This window comes from Cygnus atratus, chromosome 3 (genome assembly GCF_013377495.2).
Source record: "Cygnus atratus isolate AKBS03 ecotype Queensland, Australia chromosome 3, CAtr_DNAZoo_HiC_assembly, whole genome shotgun sequence".
Taxonomy (NCBI): domain Eukaryota; kingdom Metazoa; phylum Chordata; class Aves; order Anseriformes; family Anatidae; genus Cygnus; species Cygnus atratus.
The window spans coordinates 36,833,119-36,852,401 of record NC_066364.1 but is presented as its reverse complement, the minus strand read 5'-3'; the positions used below and the strand labels follow the sequence as shown (position 1 = coordinate 36,852,401).

At 36.7% G+C, this 19,283-nt stretch overlaps 1 protein-coding gene across 1 annotated transcript in view; it reads left to right on the top strand.

Moving 5' to 3' along the window:
* The window catches only part of ME1 (malic enzyme 1), a 180,403-nt gene that overhangs the window by 58,547 nt on the left and 102,573 nt on the right, over positions 1 to 19,283 (top strand). The gene's annotated exons all lie outside the window — the stretch shown is intronic.

Genomic DNA, 19,283 nt, shown 5'->3' with positions numbered 1-19,283 from the left:
GCTTTATATTCATGACTGACTGGCTTTGGAGACGTGTAAGATATTTATAAAAGTCTGTTTTATTTCTAGTCCTGCTGGATTGCCTCACCATTTTCAAATAAGTGTTTTAATGACTCACTTAAGTAAAGATGGCTGAAAAACATCTACAGTCTTCTTCTGCCTCATAAGAATCTCATACTTTTTTTTTCTTTTTTAAGAAGAAAGATAATCAGCCAAGTCAGATGTTTACTGTACTGAAAATTTCCAATAGCTGTGTTCACGGTGTCTTACGCTTGGTCTCTCATTTTCCCCAACCACTTAGCTTATTCGAGTGTTCATCAGAGGTCTCAGAAGAGAGGTCTATAAAGAGTGTCCCCTTTGACAGATTCTTCACTACTTAAGAAATGCCTATACTTTGTCATCTTCCACTGCATTCTGCTACAGAAACATTTTTTTTTCCCTAAGGAAAACCTTTTACAAATTATTCTAAAACCAACTCTGCAAAGCAGTCAACTTCATTTGGTTTGAAACTATATTCTAGAGTGTGACTCGTATAGTATTAAGCATTATATACTGGCATCCCTCATAAACAGCACCCTCTGTGAGTTGAACTTGCAAAGAAGAAAAAAAACCATTTCAGCATGCAAAATGAGAAGAGGAGTAACAAATACACAGTTTGACCCATTCTAGACATTCTTATATTTACAACAACGAAAGTTGAAATGCAATGTCTCATTATCCAGTTTACATCTGAAAGGTTTTTTTAATATTCGGTCAGATCTGTGTATCTCGTACAGCGAGTTTAAGCTCTCTAGTTCATAGTTACATATTCACACAAGGGCTTAGTGAATAATTAATGTGAAGTTAAAAGATAGGTGTCTAGTGAGGTCATTAAATGAATGAGATCATCATCTGCACCTCCCGTTCATGTTTTTAGAAGACTGTAAGGGCTCACATGATGTACTTAGAGTTATAGAAGGACACTGTGGCTAATGAGAGATGTTTTTGATCCTGAATCAGTATTTTGTAATTATAGAATGAACATTCTTGGCTGATCAGCTGACTATGTGATTAAGCAACATTTCTCAAGAGAACCAGCTGCAAAATAACTTGACTCTCTGGTTTAGAACTCATCCGGGTAATTGACATTTGTTTGTAACATTAAAACTCAACTCAAGATTGCATTACTCACTGTGAATATTCAGCTTAAAATCCATCAGTTTTAATGAATAAGAGTCTTACATTCTAGAAATAGATAATACAGGTCTGATAGCAGATCTGGTAGCTGATCTGTAACAACTAATTGAGGAGGATGAGGGAACAAAGAGGCTCCTCTAGAGGTAGATCAGAGAAGGAATTCAGACTTCTGTAAGGATTCCCCTCACTGTACTGTTGGATTGTCTGTAGGCGTATCCAGGGATTTAAAAAATGTGCAGATAAAAGTTTTAAAGGCTTATGCTGGGAATGTAGTGGACTTCTGGCTTTATTGCAGCAATCACGCTACCGTTAAGAACATTATCTCAGAATCCCTATGAGATAGCTTTCTGGTGAAGAGTTTCTACATATCACTTCATATATATATAAATATATTAAAAAAAAAAGTAAAATATTCTTTAATTGCAGAAAGCTTGCACATATATATGAAAACTTTTGCTGACTTACAAAGAAACAATCTATTCCTATAAATGGATTTCTAAAATATAACAGTTCTTTCAGTTGCTTTATTCATCCCAAAAGTATAAACATGGGAAAGTTCAATGGAAATTTTCTCTAAGAATCCAAAATCAACTTTTTATGTCATATAGAGAACACCCAGGAGTTTCAGGTTCTTGTGTAAATTCAGCTTTCAGAGAGGGGAGGAAAAATTGACAAGTATAGCTATGCTGAAGACTTTGGATGTTGGTAAAATGTTAGGTGACTGTTTATGTATTTCCATTCCTAGAAGGAAAACCCATTTCAAAGAGAATATGGAAAGAGCAAGCCCTGGTAACTATTGTAGCCACACAGGCATGTCAGAGCTCCTCTGAAATAACTTACTGATGCAGTCATTTGCTGTCAGTCTGACTGGGAACCATTTTAAAAGTAGCTAAATTGAAATTGATGCTCAATATTGAAGATTCAGATGAAGTCACGTAAGAGGCAAAGCATGTCAGCCTTAGGTTTTTTTTTTATGTTTTTTCTTTATTTTTTTCTTACATATAGAACTGGATCTTCTCCAGCTTCTAGATACTTGTCAGTAAAGTCTTCTCACAGAAGTTTTCTTGTCTAATAATTCATTTGACTTTGTTCTTTTTTCTTATTTTCCTTCCTCACAAATGACTAGAAAAAGCAAATCTAGAATTCTCTTATTCTCCTGAAGTCCAAGCAAGATTGCATTTTGAATTGATTTTTAATAAGTATTGTAAAGTTTTAGCTATTTCAGTAATTTTTAAGAACGTTTAAAATGGTATTAGTGGTTGTTAGTGCCCATGTTTCAGAGGGCAATTTATCATGTCAAATACTCAGTTTATAAGTGCTGATATTGTACCAGATTGCAGCCATATTGAAGTGTGTGACTGTGTCAGCACATATGAACTTGAGATGGGTTCCTTTCCTCATATTTCTCAAAGAGATCACATCTATTTACATTTACTGCATGCATTTACAGATGCAATGTATTGAATGCAAGGGCTGCAAGTGTGAGTTCTTTTATTGTTGACACACTGTTTACCAAGCATACCGAGACTGTCAGCTGCAAGATAGTGTAGCTTTTTAATAAGGAAATGGAATTAGAGAAGAGAGAAATATTTGCCTCCTGTGACAGAACTTACAAAATTGCAGAACTTGGCGGCAGGAGCTGCGGTCTGTTTTCCAGCACAAGGTTGATTCCTGCAGTGCATTTAATAATTTTTATCGTGGGTTTTAATGAGGTTTTCAGTGGAGCCTGGATTTTTCTTTTTGTTAATTCCGTTGGATGCCTTTGACATCCAAGTCTCTTCAGAAAACAGATTTAGCTTCCAGGAGGCCAGAGACTTGTCAAGTCCTCGTGGATCACAAGAGCCAATAAAGTTCAGTTCCTGGTGCTGCTTCTTTGTGAATGCCTGTTTCATGCACAGATCTGTGGTATTTTCCTGATTGAGACCAGAAGATCTGGATTCATTTAACCTAACATCTTCAACAGTATAACTGTCCTATAGATTTTTTTTAGAGAATCTAGGTGTTTTTTTCCAGGCAAAGCAGTTTTATTTTTTAGAGCCATCATTAATCTGATTATTACTGTGAATAGTTGTCTTAGTAGTATCCTTGTTTAGTTAACTGATAATTTTATAGCATAAAATCATATTAAACAGCCTATCCATTGATTTCAAGCACTATGACATTTTAATGATACCCTGTGGTTCTACTCTTTGGCATGGTGTGCTCCTTACCTTCGTCAAGCTAAAATTTAGCTTAGCGTGCTATTGCTTTCTCAGTTTAAAAGTAAGGCTAATAGATTCTCCTAGTGTGATATTTTGCCATACTCTGAAAATCTGTAAAAAGAGAATTGGCACACCATGGGAATGTTAAATTCCTCTCTTCTCCTAGACAGTCTTCTAGAAACCAGTAATGCTTCAGCCAGTAATGCTGCAGTGGAAGATGTGAGAATCTTGCACAGATGTCAGTTGGCCTCATTTTGGTCTTAGAGTGCTCTGTAAATATTAAGTCAATTCTGAGTCTAAGAAGTAGATGAATGAAAAAAGTCATACCTTGATTTTGAAAACATTAGGATATTCTTTAGGTTATATGTATGTAGTCATCTGGTCTCTCTTCAATTCTGTTAAATTCATGGCTTTTGGTAATATGTTGACAGTAGGTTACGCCATTTGGTTACACTGTGAATTTTTTTTCTTTTCATTAAACTTGCACCTTAGAATAGAAACATGAATTAGCTTATGATAAATTGCAAATATATAGTCCTGATCTAACATAACGAAATATAATGTTCTCCATGTGCTGCTGTTTTTTTGTACGTACTTTGTGCTTGCATGTATGTTTTACCTACAGCAATAGCGGAAGGATAGGATTTACTAAGTCATTCTGGAAGTCATACATTGAGGTAGTCTTTCATTTAATCTTTTAGAGTTGGAACATTACTTGTGTTAGCTTCTTCCTACTCTCACAAGCTGCATAGATGATTTCTTATGCAGGTAATCTAGGAATCTAGGTCATAAAAGCTTTGTCCTAAAACACATCATGAGCATGGAATTTCTGGCTTTCAGTCCTAAGTTTGTACTTCTCGATGGTTTATTGCTCTGTTTTTTTCTGGAGGGAGTATATCTGTACAGTGTGGGGGAGGAAATGAGTCCATCCATACTCAAAACATGACTCTCATAATGTTTGGCAGCAATTAATGTTTGGTCATTTTCCTTCCCCTCTTTGCACAGACTTCTGAGAAAACCTCAAGGCCCTTCTACAACATCCTTGGTGGTTTCTGTGCAAGAGTGCCAGAACTAACGTCCTGGCCATGCCTATCTGTTTCCTGGTCTGCTTCTTTCGTGCCATCCTGGATATTTCCAGGAGATTCCTGTTCTCATTTGATTTGTACTGTTATTTTTTACTTTTCCACCATCTCTTGTGTGAAATTAGAGTAGAAAGTTCCCTCTCCTCCATAAATTTGTAGGACTCAAATTTATGTTTTCTAGGGCATCTGAACTCTGAGCCAATGTGAATTAAAACTTCTCTGGATTTTGGCATATGACAATTATCTTCCTCCCTATACATCCTATTAGAAGGCTCCTCTGAAACAAGGAATTTTCTTACTGATGCTTTTCACCACATAGGAAGGCCAGTTTGTATGACAGTTATTAATGGAGTGGTTGTTAGACCCTTCTCATTTGGGTTGTTAAAACAGTAATTTTGTAGGTCTGCGTGCAGGAGAGTGGACAGAAAGTACATGATCGCAAGTTAAATGTCTTTACTCTGACTACTCTTTTCTCTCTAGTGCCAATACCATATGAAAAGGCAGGCTATATTGTTTTCAACAAATGAGCTATAGATATATCAGTGCCTTTTTAAAATAGTGATATTCTTTTGGCAAGTTATAGTTTCCTATTAATAATTAGGACTTGCACCAATATATAACCATGTTACTCTTTGATGTCTTCCTTTTTTCCTGAATTTTTAGAGAGATTTTGATTTTGCGCCAGCCTTCTGGTTACAAGCTTCCAGATTTCCCAGAGTAGTATGTTCCTTAATAAAATGTACTTTAAGGGCAGTAATTTTATTTAATTTTCACACCTCGACTTGGCCAAAGTCTTGTGAGCAACACTAAAGAATCAGGTTAGTACTGTAAGGGAGAGGTCTACTTATTGGCTCTGTCCTACTCTGTTCAAAAATATTTATCTACCACATTTTTCTCCTCATGAAACAGCCTCTGTCAACCTGCCAGATTTATACAGCCCCCCAGCTGTCAACATCATTTGGCCCTAAAGCAAACCTTTCAAGAGCCACTTGCTTCAATAAGAGACATAACTTTCTTTAGTTCAACACCTTTTCAAAGACAGACTATCAAACATTAGCAAACACCTCAGTCAGACATCTCGTGTAGGTTTTTGACATTTTTCTTTAGGACTGTGTAATTTTTTTTTATTATTATTTTTTCAGAATTGTCGCCTCCCAAGCTTCCTTTTCTGTCCCTTCTTAGGGACCCTTTTTATAGATTGCTTCAGGAGGAAGTACAAAAGTAGTTGGATGTTGAGTAATAATTGGTCATTAGATCATACGGTTATAAATGTTTTCATAGTTATTTTTATTTTTTGTTTTTATAGTTGTCATTTTAGTTATAAAAAAAGTTAACCTAAGTATAGACTTTGACATTTAAGGGGTCTTAATCTATTCAAAAATACAGATTCAGTTCTAGTGCTGTTGATTTGTTTAGTTCACAAGGAAGACTGATGCATGATTCTGGGTCTGCTCTTTTTTGCCGAGTGTTCCTATAGTAGACACCTGTGCTAATGACTAACATTTTTGTTGAACTTGCTGTTGCTGGGGAGTTACGGAGTTGTTTGAATTTTGGATGGCAGACCCTCTGTTTTTATAAAAGTGGGTACTCTTGAAACCCTCTTGAACACATTGCAAGGAACTGATTATCAGGGTGCATTTATGTTTGGAAAAACACTTAAAGGACAACAATGTGCTATTTTTCTGTGGCTGTTTTTGGAGATCTGAAGTGTGCCTTCTCACCTGTCCATTTGCGTTTTGTCTAAACTTGCAATTCATTGCTTGAGGAATACTGAGAAAAAGGTATGTGCTTCTTTCTTCCTTTCTAGGACTACGTTGTAGAAGAGAAAGGGCATACTTCTAGCTATCAGTGGGATAAAAAAGAAATGGTATTTGCTGCATGTGTTTACAAATAGGTATCATCACCAGTAGTGAAGTATTTGTAGTCAACATGAGGATGTAGCAAAGAATTATTAGAGGTGGTTGATAAGCATTTAATATGTTATTTTATATTGAGAGCTTTGCAGAGGTAGAGGAATCCCACTCTCTGCCTCAATGCAGAGAGCTTTCTCCAAGTCCCCAGTAATTCCCATTACTGTCTCCTAATGTTGCAAAATGAGGTGCCAGTAGTATTTCAGATGAGACAACACCAGTGACTCAGAAACATTACAATGCTTTTATTAGCTCATTCTGAATATATCCCATCCCTTGTCCAGAGGATGTTTTCCTTCAGGATATACTTACACTGGATTTTCTCCAGCTCTCGTTTTCTGTACATTTGTTGCACGTCCTTCGGCACCACCCAAATCCCTTGCTTACCTACTCAGCAGCTTCTCTGTTCAAAATGCTCTCATTACTCAGCAGTCCAGCATCATCCCATTGTTGCATTTCTAATACAAGATACAGTAGCTTTAAAAAAGAAATCCTGTATTTGGTGAAGTCAAAAAGAGAAAGTAAAAACCCCAACGAAACTTTGCCATAGCTTGGATATTCTAAAATCATAGTTTTCTGTCTCTGTCCAGAAGCTTTCTAAATAGTCAGATCTTGAAATGGATTCTTTAAAGTGAGGAGAATTCATGAAGATTGTGAGCCTTCAAGAGCACAACAATGGAATTACTGTGTGTTTTAAAATATCGTGTGTTTCTCTGTATTTATGGCCAGATGGTTATCAGTTCTTAAGATTTTTGCACACAGTTTTTGAGACAGCCATATGCCTGTGCTGTTAAGGAGCTTCTGGAAAAGGCAAGAGATGAAAGTTTTGAGGTAGAAAGAAATCCTTTAATTTCTTGCATGGCGTTTCCATTCTTTTTGGCAAAGTTCTACAGCTTTATACAACTGTTTTCTTAGGTGTGCTCTTCAATAAAAAAGTGCCCCCAGTGTGCATTATACATAAGCTTAAAATAAACATTAAAAGTCCAGGTGATAATAACTTCACAAAATGTATAGCAGAAGTGGAATGAATGTACTGTGATCTGCAGTTGAGTGGAGGAAGCTGGGTGAGGTTTCTGTCATCCCAACCACTGGTCTCAGAATTAAGTGATGGCATTGCAAGTGAGTTCTGCTTCATATTATGACCTTCTTTTGCTAATGAGTATTAAGATATTAAATTACCTGCAGGAAAATTAATATATATATATATATATATTTTAGGAAGCAGCTGTAGGTGTATGAGAGACTGTTGGGAGCATTGATCAAACTAAAAATACATATGAACCAAACAAAGGAAGTAGTTCTTGTAAGAAAAGCAAGTGCTGGCTGAAACTGATCTGAAATAAGTAATTCTAACCAGAAGTAGACATTGATAGGGAAGTCACTAAAAAAAAAGAAAAATAAAAAAGAAGCTTTGGTTTATGTTGAATTAGAACCTATGCCTTTGACATAAGGATGGTCAAAATCCAGTTCTTATTTTTGCCTCTTTATTCCCAAAACAGCTATGTTTGACTTTCATTTCTGTTTGGTCTCAAGGAAAAAAAAAAAAAAAAAAAAAAAAAAGGAGTTTTGTAGGTGTACTCTAGAATAAGACAATTAACCATTATGTTGGGCTTTCTGGTGGCAGTGTGTGCCATCCAAGGGACTGGCTTACTGTTGCCAAGATGAAGCTGTGATGTAGCTTGTAGAGCCACAGCAACATGTTTCCACCTACAGACGTTCACCGTTTTCTGGCAGCATTCTTATGTGAGAGGGTATTATTATTTTTTTTTTCTTTTCTCCTGGAGTTGTTTTTTAGATTTAACTTAAGCACATACGAATTAATGGATTTGTTGCCCTGTATGTCAAGTGGCAAGTTGTTCATGCTGCCAGTCCAGGAAAGAATATGTCTTTGACTGTTTTCCTCGGCCAAATATGTCTTTGACTGTTTTCCTCGGCCATCCAGAACGAGTTCCTTAAACGTGACATGGAGATGTTTGCTTTTGAAAATGACAACACAGAACACTGTTTCCTTTCTCTTTATTTGATTAATGGTTTATTCACAGATAACTAGGATATGGGCATGTGGGAATTTGTTTTTCCCAAGTAAATAGAATACATAAAAGAAAAATCAATTCTGCCCTATTTCTGTTTGCTCCCGGCAATGTACCTATCCCTATTTTCAGTTTGACACATAACACAGAAAGTGGAAATATGATAGCACACACTGTGCTGAGCTTGAAATGAAATTCTTCTTGTGGATGGTTGTAACCTTGGTTATGTGATGTATGGTTGGTACATTGCATTCAGGGTTTTACAAAAGTCTGTCTTTGAAAGATGTTTGAGTGTATGGCCTGGCCTGTAGACTTTCAATAATTTTTTTCCCATGTTAAAAGCTGTTATTGGACACAGTCATAAAATTTTTGTCTGACTCATACATTCATGCATGTTGTAAATTTAATACGAAATAAGACCAAAACCAGTTCTGGTCAGGTTGTTTTCATTTTACTGTTTTTAAAGTGTATATTTTTGATAGTGGAAAATATGGACATAAAACGACGGAAATTATTGTAGCTATGCTATCAGTGCAATGATTTCAACAAATCACCTAAAATTGAGAGACTAAAAGAAAACAATAAAAACTGGATGTAAAACTGTTTGATGGATGTACAACTGAACCCTTTGTATGCCAAGGGCCTACTTTCCAGAGCGCTTTTTTGGAGTTAAACTAAACTGATCTTTATTCTGACCTGTTGTTGTAACATTCTATTCAATTTTAAAATATTTTAGATTAAGATCTATGTTTAAAAATTATTCAGATTTTAACTAAGAGTCTAACCTAGGAGATTTCAGTTGCTATACCCTTTTTAAAGATGAGTGTTTCAATAAAAGTCAAACACGGTTGTTTGTTTTGGAGTGTAGACAGCCACAGTTGTGATTTTTAGAAAGTTATTTTTGGTATGTATAGGCAGTCAGTAGCCTAAATAAAACATTGTTAAAGCTACTTCAGTTTGTAAGTTTCCTAAGAAAAATTTTAAATGATGTTATCTGGTTATTGAGTGATCCCAAACACTCAATAAAATACCAACAGAAAGGAAATGAACCAAATACCAACAAAAATGTATAATGACTAACTTCTTATGGTGAGAATAAATTGGAATTTAACTTTCATATAAAACTAGTCACATTGTCACCAGACAATAATTTATATATTCTGTGTGTCAATTTATAAACAGTAGTCATTCATTTTCATGTGGGAAAACAAATGACTAATCTGAGAAGTCAGTTCTGTGATAGGATCACATGTCAGGAGAGAAACTCTGTGTTACTGTAAAGCACTGACTTGGTGCCCTGAAATTCCTCATCCCCTGTGAAGGCTTCTTGTATTTCCCAGTGGCTGTCGAAGCCTGGCTCCTTGGTCGTGAGGGCAGAACAGAGTCTGTTTTCATGCAGAAGTGGAATAGAGCAGTGTTCCGGGATTTCAAACTATGCTTTAGCCTTTGCAGAAACCAAATATTTTACAGTCTCTCAAAGTCAGAGGTAAAAATGTAGACTGCTGACTGAAAGGCCTTGCCACTGAGGAATTTCTGGTTTCTGTTTATGCAGTATGTGAAATGTGGAGCAACAGTTGCAAAAGCATTGTCTTTATATCAATTGTATTTCGGAAGCAAGAATGTCTTTATATAGTTTTTGTAGATACATCCTTATTTTCTTGAGGCCAAGATACGGACAACGTACAAGTAGGTGAACAGCTAAATGAAAGTGTAAGCAGGGAGCAGCTGTGAGGATGCGTACTCACACCACTCGAAATGGATGCACATGTGCTGGTGTGCATGCTGCACTTTCCAGGAGTGGTGAGCTGAGTGAACTACCATCCAGAACTCCCTTCTCTCCTGAAAACCCCATTTTGCAGTACTTCATAGGTTTCCAGGCCATTCAGCGGTGGTCCTGTCCAGGAAAGCTGAGCCCAGGGTCTTATATGAGGATGTGGTGGAGGCCCCAAACTCAACAGGGGCAGAAAAGGAGGTGGACACGTAATGACTTTGCTGCGACCTTTCCTCTGTGTTCCTGGCACCTGATCCTGCGAATAGAGCTGCACTTCAGGCAGCTTGGTTGACTTGGTGAATTAATTTGTAGAAAATAATTGATTTCAGTATGAGATGGTTGTTGAACACCAGGTCAGGTATGCTTTGGTGCCTCCTGCTGCTGCTCTCTCTGGGGAGTTACCTTTCCTGTGGGTCCCTTTGGGCTGTGCTTGTCCTTACCTAGTGTAGTGGTGAGCTGAGGCCTGTGTCAGTAAGCCATATTAACCACTGCAACAAATAACTTCGAGGAATGTTGAAAACAGTGAGGATGTATAAGAATCCAATCACATGGATTATTTTGCATTAATAAGATTTAATCTTCTCCCTCTGATGATTCTGTAAGAAATTATGGATTCACTGCAAGATCCCACGGAAGAGGTTGTATGCTCTAGCAGGCAATAAATGCAAGTCCATCTTTTTTTTTTTTTCCAGTTTGAATCAGAAGTCTGTAACTGATATTAGTCAAATATTAAAAATAAAATTTAAGCAGAAAATTATTTGAATGTCATTTCTGTGAATGATAGGAGAATAGTCTTGTAAATAACTGAGGCTGAATAAATGTTTGCGTTTGAATTCAAGTTGTGTTGTTTTTAAGCTCTTACTATTTTAGTGATTGTAAGACACAATATTCATGCTATACCTATATTCAATTCTATTCAACATTAAAAGTTTATAAGGAAGAAAATTTCTGCTTTGTCAGGTTTTAAATATAGCTCCAATAACTTTGTTACCATGTCTTTGTTTCAGAAATAACTATGATTGCATGCAGTGCCCTTTGAATAAAGTGTTTTTTCTTACAAATATATTCTTCTTTTTTGGTGTTACTTCTCTCAGTCAGAGTGAGAGGGATGTGAAGGCTTGTTTGGCTTTGTCCTAAAATTAGTGAGTTTGAGCTTATTTTAAAATGTGCAAGTAGTAAATTGAAATCTTTACTTTCCTAGTGTCTGATGTTCACCTTTGCACTAAAATGCAGGAGGCCTATTTTCTATAGCTATCTTCTGATACAATTTCCACTGAAGGCAGGAATAGGTTTCTGTATATGTTGCAGTGGAGCACAACCCAAAAAGTCTTAGGAGCAGCAAACTCTGCTAGAATGGATGTTTTCTTTTTACTGCTGACAGTTGCTAAAACTGGGGAAAAATCATGGCCTATAACAAATTTTTGCCTTAGAGGAAGCTAAGACAAAATAGCTGCTCTACCTGACTGTGCTTGGGAAGGGGCCTTGGACTGGAAGATCTCCAGAGGTCCCTTCCAACCTCAATGATGCTGCAATTCTGTCATCGCTGTGCGCTATGGATGTGGGTCTTGGAGATGTCACCAAACGTAATATGCCGACAGCTCAAGCATGGATGAACCAGCTCTGTTCTGTGCCTGGCAGGTCACTGACAATCTCGTACAAGTTTAACCCATGTGCTTTCTACATTAGCCTGCCTTCCTTTCTGACTTTTGCCTCTTAGCATTACAGCTCCTTTCATGGAGAGCTGTTGTATCACTGCGACATGAACTTAGCAGTGCCCTTGGTTCCTTTTTAGCTGCTGAGGTCAGCTTTACAAATGGGAGATAGTGTCTGTTTTCAGAGGTGACTTCTTCATTAAAGTGGAAGTTGAGTAGGATATGTCATAATAGAAGCCTTTTTAACAAGTCTTCACTTTTGTCCTTTTTAATGGTTATTGAGAGCAAATGATGGTGATTTAAAGATCAATGAAAACTGGCTTAAAGGATGCTATTGTCTAAAGACTGGAAATTTTCCATGTTCCAATGAGCTGGGACAGTAGAAATTGTTGAAGTACATAGAAGGACAGTGATCTCACTTGTTTGAGTACTTCACAGTTTAAATAACATTTAAAAGTTTTTTTGAAAACATCATTAACTTTACAGAATTCCTAGTAAATACATGGCGGATGCTGTGTTGAGGGTTCTTTACGCAGTTAATATCAGCATAAAATAAACAGGATAGCTATTGAAGCAGAACAGTGTTTTTTTTATTTTGTCTTAAAAATGAATGTGTCTGGCTCTGGTAAACCATTCTCATTCACAATCTTCAAATAGTTCTATTTGTGTCTATTAGGGTGTAAGTAATTATGTTATTTATTGAGCAACTGTCAGAAGAATTTAAGTAGCTTCTGGAGCAAAACAGCTCTGGCTCTTAAAACATGATATTTCTCAAAGTCTGCCTTCTCGTTTTCAAACAGACACATCCCATTTAATTGCCATTATGCTGCTGTGGTTCAGCAAGAATACATATAAACTTGTTTTCTTGACACATGAGATTTTTGGAATAAATCTAAATGAGCAAATTTGTATTTTAAGAAATGAATATTAAGGAGAGATAATTGTATCTACTCTGTTGTTATGTGAAAAGGAAGCATCATTACAGTCATTCCATTCATTCTATTTATACATCATTACATTCCATCTCATGGAATACTTAGACCATGAGGTGCTGTGCTGTTGATTTTGTAAGTAAAAGAGGTGAGACACTAATTAAAAAAAGCAGTTTTATCTAGATAAGCAAATAACGTTTATTTTATATAATTGAAAAAAAATTATTAAAACGCCTGCAGTAACAAAATCTATGAAGGTGGTTTTTTTTTTTTTTGTTACTGTGACACAATCTTAATTTTCATCTGAAATAGCCTGAGGTGCACATTATGGTTTCCAGAATTAAATACAGAATTGTGGATTACATAGCAAAGAGACAAGGTGTACTTGCTCTAGGTACCACATAAGAGTCTTGGTTTTAAATTTTTGCTGTGTAAGGCTTGTAATATTTTATTCTAATTGTTTTAACAATCAAATGTTCTTTTGCATTGAGTTAGAGCAGTTGAGGAATTAGTTCATCGTGTTGCTTTTCATTGTACAAAGGTCTGACTTTGCACAGTTATGGAGCCAGAGTTTACTCCAATGGCATTCTGAAAAAGTGAAAACAGTATGTTTCAAGCAAAATGGGTACCTTTTATAAAAGTCATCATACACTTGAAGTAGTAATGTGGAGATTACCTACTTCGGTAGCAAGAGTCAGGCTCTCAAAGGACTGGAAGACTTCAGACTTTTGGAAAAGTGGTAAAACAGCATCCGATGTTGCCAATTTTTTTTCTTTTAATTTTCTCATTTGCCTTCAGGCTATATTGCTGTAGGCAGTCTGCTGCCTTTTTTTCCTTTCACCCACTCTGTTGTTATATATTTTAAAATATACTCTATGTACAGGCTCTGGAGCCTTTTTCAGATGCACAAGGGTGGTTGGGGCAATGCTTGTGTCATCAATCTCCTCCCCAAAGATGGATGAGGGATGGCTTGCTGTGGATGAATGCTATGGCTTGCTGCGTTGCAAGTTATTGAAGAACAGCCTGTGGTTCCCCTCTTCCCTAGTCCCACGTGGGCTGGAAAAGGGGGTGAGCTGAGACCTCAAGTCAGCTGTCTTGGCAGCCTTGGCTGTATTTGAAAACGCATTCACAAATTTCAGTCCAGCTGGGTTGTGACATTTTTTCCACCAAGTAGCTACTTAACCCACTTGACTTTGTTATTATTACCATCATAATTATTTATATTTAAATATTGTTTTAATGTCTATATTGAAAAATCCCATGGCATTTGTGTCTCTACAGTTTTGTGCCTTCTCTTCCTCCAAACTTTTCTGAAACCTTGTTCCCCTGAGGTCATATTTTCAGATGACAGACTTAGAGCTACTGTCTTTTGGGTGTTTTTTTACGCTTTTATGCTTGTCAGGCTTTATTTGTATTGCAGACTGTAATGTTCTTTAAGTGCCTTGAACTTTAATCTCTGCTACGTAGATGTTATTTTTAACTGAAGTAACTGTTTAAAGCAGTCCACATACTAACAGGGATTGATAAATAGCTTTGATGGATCTGGGCCCTTGAGAGAGTGCTACACAGGCTGCCAGCAGCACTACTAAATAGCGCCATGAGGCAGTGTTGTCAAAAGGGAGTCTTGAAATGAGACTAAATTCTGATCTGCTTCTGTAGCTAAAGAGTGAACAGTCAGACCCCTTGACATAAGCACTTACAGTGATATATTTTTCTTTAGTTATCTCCCTACACTCCTACACAAATAAGGCTTTTGAATCTCTATACAGTTTATAATGATGCTTCTGTTACTCTTCTAAGTTTAGCTAATTTGAGTTGGCAGATGTTATTTTCTGTCTTCCAGAATACTTGAAGCCAGCTTCTTCACAAAATGACGATTTTTAAACAATAATTTAGGATTGTTTATCCATATGCCAAACATTAAAACACATGTATTATTTACAAGCTGTTATGTCTTTCCCAGGTTAATATCTTATTCTCCATTGTCTTTCACATACTGTTACTACTTAACCTGTTTTATGAACTACTATACAAGTCCAAGTTCTTAGGAGTGTTAAGAGTATGTGCTGTTCTCTTAATGCTGCTATTCCCATTTTTTATGTTGTTTTGGATGTAGTCTTTGTTTTGCTTCCTGCAAACGTTTATGTTTAAATATGGTTTGCATATGCAGTGTCTAGACAATTTAAAGCCTGGGTTTCTTTATATTGATGAATTCAGGATGAAGCTCAGTAGCAGCTGAAATTTCAGTGGCAACTACTTTATTTATTGGAAGAAATACTCATGCACTGTAAAGTAATGAAGTTCACTCCTGTACAGAGGGAAAGGTTGAAAAATATAAAAATCTGTGAACAGCTTCATTTCTTTAATCAGCCCATCAGTAGTATTTACTAGGCCACAGAGGTCTTGGGAGGAGCATCGCTACGAAAAGGACCCTAGAAAGCTAAGATGTAATTAAAAGTTTGAGAACGTTTTATGTGATGACAGGAGACCATACTGAACAGTTACAGTGGGAAATATTATTATCTCAGGGTGAAAAACGTGTAAACTATTCTTTTATGGGGATTTAGGTAGTCTTAGTTTCTAGTACAATGTTTATGTAAAGGAATTTTAACAGAGGAACCAGGGAAGTAGCTTGCCTCATTCTTGCAAAGTGCAGGAGTTAGGGAAAGTGCAGGCTCAGAAAGAAACTGAATCTGCTCCCTAAGACTTTATTATTTTTATTATTGTTATTATGATTAAGCTTGTTGATTTAGGCAGCATGGGAAAGTGAAGCCACCTCTATAATAATTCTATATACAGTTCATAATTCAAATAACAGTTTTGAACATGAAGGGTTGTGAGAAAAGTTTGAACTTTTTTCATTAAAAAAATTGGCATTTTCTGAGACATGTTAGAATACCTCCTGTTATTATAAGCAGAGGGAAGAAAGGATTGTTTTATTACTGTGACACATTTTCCTGAACTATGCTTTAATAGAAAATAGACAAATACATTGCTGGTAGAACATTATTTCCTTGAAGCATAACAAAAAATAGTCTATTTAATTCTGTTTACTTTGTTCTAATAGATCAGAGTTCTAGTAAAATAAAACAAAGCCAAATTAGATGATGCAGAATTACCTCCACATAATATACTACAGTATGGTGAACTCAGTGAGCCTCCCCAAAATCCACCCTTTTGTGAGTGGATCCCAAAGTCCTGGCATCATTCTTTTGGGCTGTGGGCTTACTGTTGTGACAAGAAAGGAGGCACAGTTACTGCTTTGCATAACTTTTCCTGGACTGTAGCTTCATGTATTTTCTGGGTATTTGAAATGGGCATGAGTAGAGGTGATCCCTTTGGCTAGAGTGGCAGGAACCAGTGCTGAACTGAAGTCTAACTGGGGCCAGAAGAAGTAAAAGTGGATCTTGGTGCCTGTGTGCAACTTGTTGAACATGTAGTGTGTTTGAACACGTTTTCCAAGACATGTTGTGTGTAGATCTACATTGTGCCACATTACTTGTTCATCTGCAGAAGCAGCCCATCCTGAAGTACCGAGTCAAACCCATGGACAAAACTTATGTTTTTTAATGTCATACACATAGGGACAATACTGTCTTATTTCTGCACTGAAATACATAGAGCTTATCAATAAGTTAATCCCATTTAAACCGTGTAGCTTCCAGCCTACAGTGTTTTGTGGCTTAAAATTGCTACCACTCTCTTTTCCTGATTCCTCGCATGGCTGTGCTGTGACAGCCAAAAAATAACTATCGTGTCTGCTGGCTGGCTGCCTCAACAGTTCGTGTCACCCTAGCCCCCTTATAATAACTGCGTGCAGCTGGTGCTGTTTCTGGCCGTAGCAAGGTCTCATGGAAAAGAAAAAATACGTGGCACTGCCTTTCAGTGGTTTCAGGTAGCGTTGCCAGCAAGTTCAGTGGCTGAATGCTCTTGTGGTGGGCAGCGCTGCAACCTGGCAGCATAGCTTCTTGCGGAGGAAACCTTACAGGAGAAAAGTGCTTTAACTGAAGAAATGAAGGATGAGGGCAACAGATCCAGATAGAAGAAGAAGAGATTCCTATCTCTCTCCATATTCTTACAGAATAAGGGAACTGTGCCCTTAATATCAGCAGCATCTTCTCTGTCGGGACAATGTGTCCAGAAACGTGTTACTAACATAGAGAAGAATGGAGGGAAAGGGGGAAGGAGGGGAGCAAAATGCTTTTGACATGACTGTTTACACTTTCCCCGTATTTTTCATTGTTGTTTGAATGTGATCCTGCCTGGACAGATTTCTGAAACAGGCTCTGAATACTTATTCAAAGATCCTTACAAATGTCCTGACAAAGTTCCTCCTGGAGCCGCCGTCCTGCATTTATTTTCCTCCGCTGTGGAATTTACTCCGTGGAGACCTTTCTCCCTGCTTTGCAAGAAAGAGGTCATTTAACCACACTGGGCTGGACTCGGGCGCTTTAGAAAATCCATCCAAAATCTCGCTTCATTTAGCACTGGGCTATGAGGTCCATGTAAATCGAAGGGCGGGGAGAAGCAGAAGGGTGATGTTTCGGGTAGCTTTCCTCCCACGCTCTTCTATTTCTTTAGCATGCTCATGTCTCCAGATTGGCTGTCTCTGAGACTAGCAATTTTGATAAACTCTGTTTGATGCTTCATATAACCAGTTTACACAGCATTTTGTAAAACGTCTTATTATACAGCACATCAGGGAGGAAGCATCAGCATTTATTTTGCATTGCTTCTTTATAGCATTTCAGTTAGCTCTCTCTGTTTCAGGTACCTGAGTTGCAAATAGAAATGCTCGTGTACTGTAAACACTATAGCTTCTTAAAAGTGCTTTAAATATTAACCCTTCCACCCCTGCAGAGTCTAGCTTACACTGAGCTGGGGCAATTGATCTGCTGGCTGGCATTACTGCTAAGAAATGGTGACAGACATCGGCCAGCCTGCTGCGTTCGGGCTGAGCCTGGGGCAGGGGGAAGGAAATAGGGGTGCCAGGGACAGACAATTCCCAGTTCTAGGGGAAAATGCATAAAATGAAAGTTAAGCAGATAAAATTATGATCCTCGTGGGTCCCTTCCAACTTGGGATATTCTATGATGCTATGAAATATTTAACCACAAATGGCTGTTCGTACAGTGCATACTCCTTTATGCAGTGCATATGTATTTTTCTTGAAGAACACCACAATTTTTGTCCTGCTTAGTTAGCTGTGTAAGGTTGTCGTTTCTGTATAATTAAGATTAAGAAGGTTAATTGCAGTGTATCTTACACGGTCTTTTGTTCCAAAGAATAAACGAGTTTGATTGTATATTTTATAATTTGTATTAATATAATATAGATATAATATATATAATAGATATATAAATAGATATAATATTCTATAATTTTTATCAAGGAGGTGAAGACAGTTAAATATGAAATTAAATTAAAAAAATATATATTACACAATAGTATTTCAATACTGTGTAAATAACCCAGTATGTATTAACTATATAAACACATGACAATTAGTATATTTATTAATTAATATATTTTTTAACTTCTGACTTTTGGTTTCTTGACTATACTTTTAAACACTGCAGGAATTTTTTTTTGCTTGACTTGCAATACTTACAGTCCTATCTGACCAGCGTTTCCCTCAGTTACTAGTTTTATTTAGACCCATGTGGGCATGTACCCAATATTACGAATATGCCAAGATAAATGGAGATATTGTACTAGACTTAGATTTAAATTCTTTTTTAGCACTTTTCTCTAATTTTTACTTTATAATTTTCATCTTGAAATACGCAGATGAAATGCTGTAGAAAAATGTTAGAAGACAACTCCTTATGCTTATTATTGCAAAATTTATTTAAAAGAAGGCATCCTTGGCATTTACTTCTTCATTGTTGCTTTCTCCATGGTTTTTGAAGAGATTGACTTCAGTGGGGGAATTTTTTCTGCTATCTCACATGAGAAATGTAGATAAGAAAGGGACTTAAATTAAGTCTAAGTGGATTTGGCTGTGTATCTGCATGTCAAGTAAAATAGTTGAAGACTAAAGGGCTGGAGAGTAGGATAAGATACTATGTTGATTTTTTTCTATAATAGAAAATGAAATTGGAATTACATCTTTTTTTCTGCCTGTTTGCTTTAAACTCTTAGGTATTAGTGGAACTAGAGGGCAATTTAGAAACACTCTTCAAAGTAAAAATTCAGTATGCTCAGCACTATAGGGAGTACTTTGTACTTTCAAAACAAAGAGATTTTCATTAGATTATTTCCCACTTTTGTTTATGTCAATGAGGAGAATCTAATGAAATAGGCAGACTGTTGTTGAAGTACATCAGTGAACGCTCCTGAGGTATTTTATATAATAATAATATATAACATTTCAGTTTTCATTCATAGATTACAACTGGGACCTATCTTACCTATAAATGTTAGGACTGCATAAGCATTAGTGATCACTGTTTTAAGATGAATGTGTTTTGTGGTCTGGGATAATTCATGAATACATTTGAACATATCTAGTACTTGGGGAGCTCTA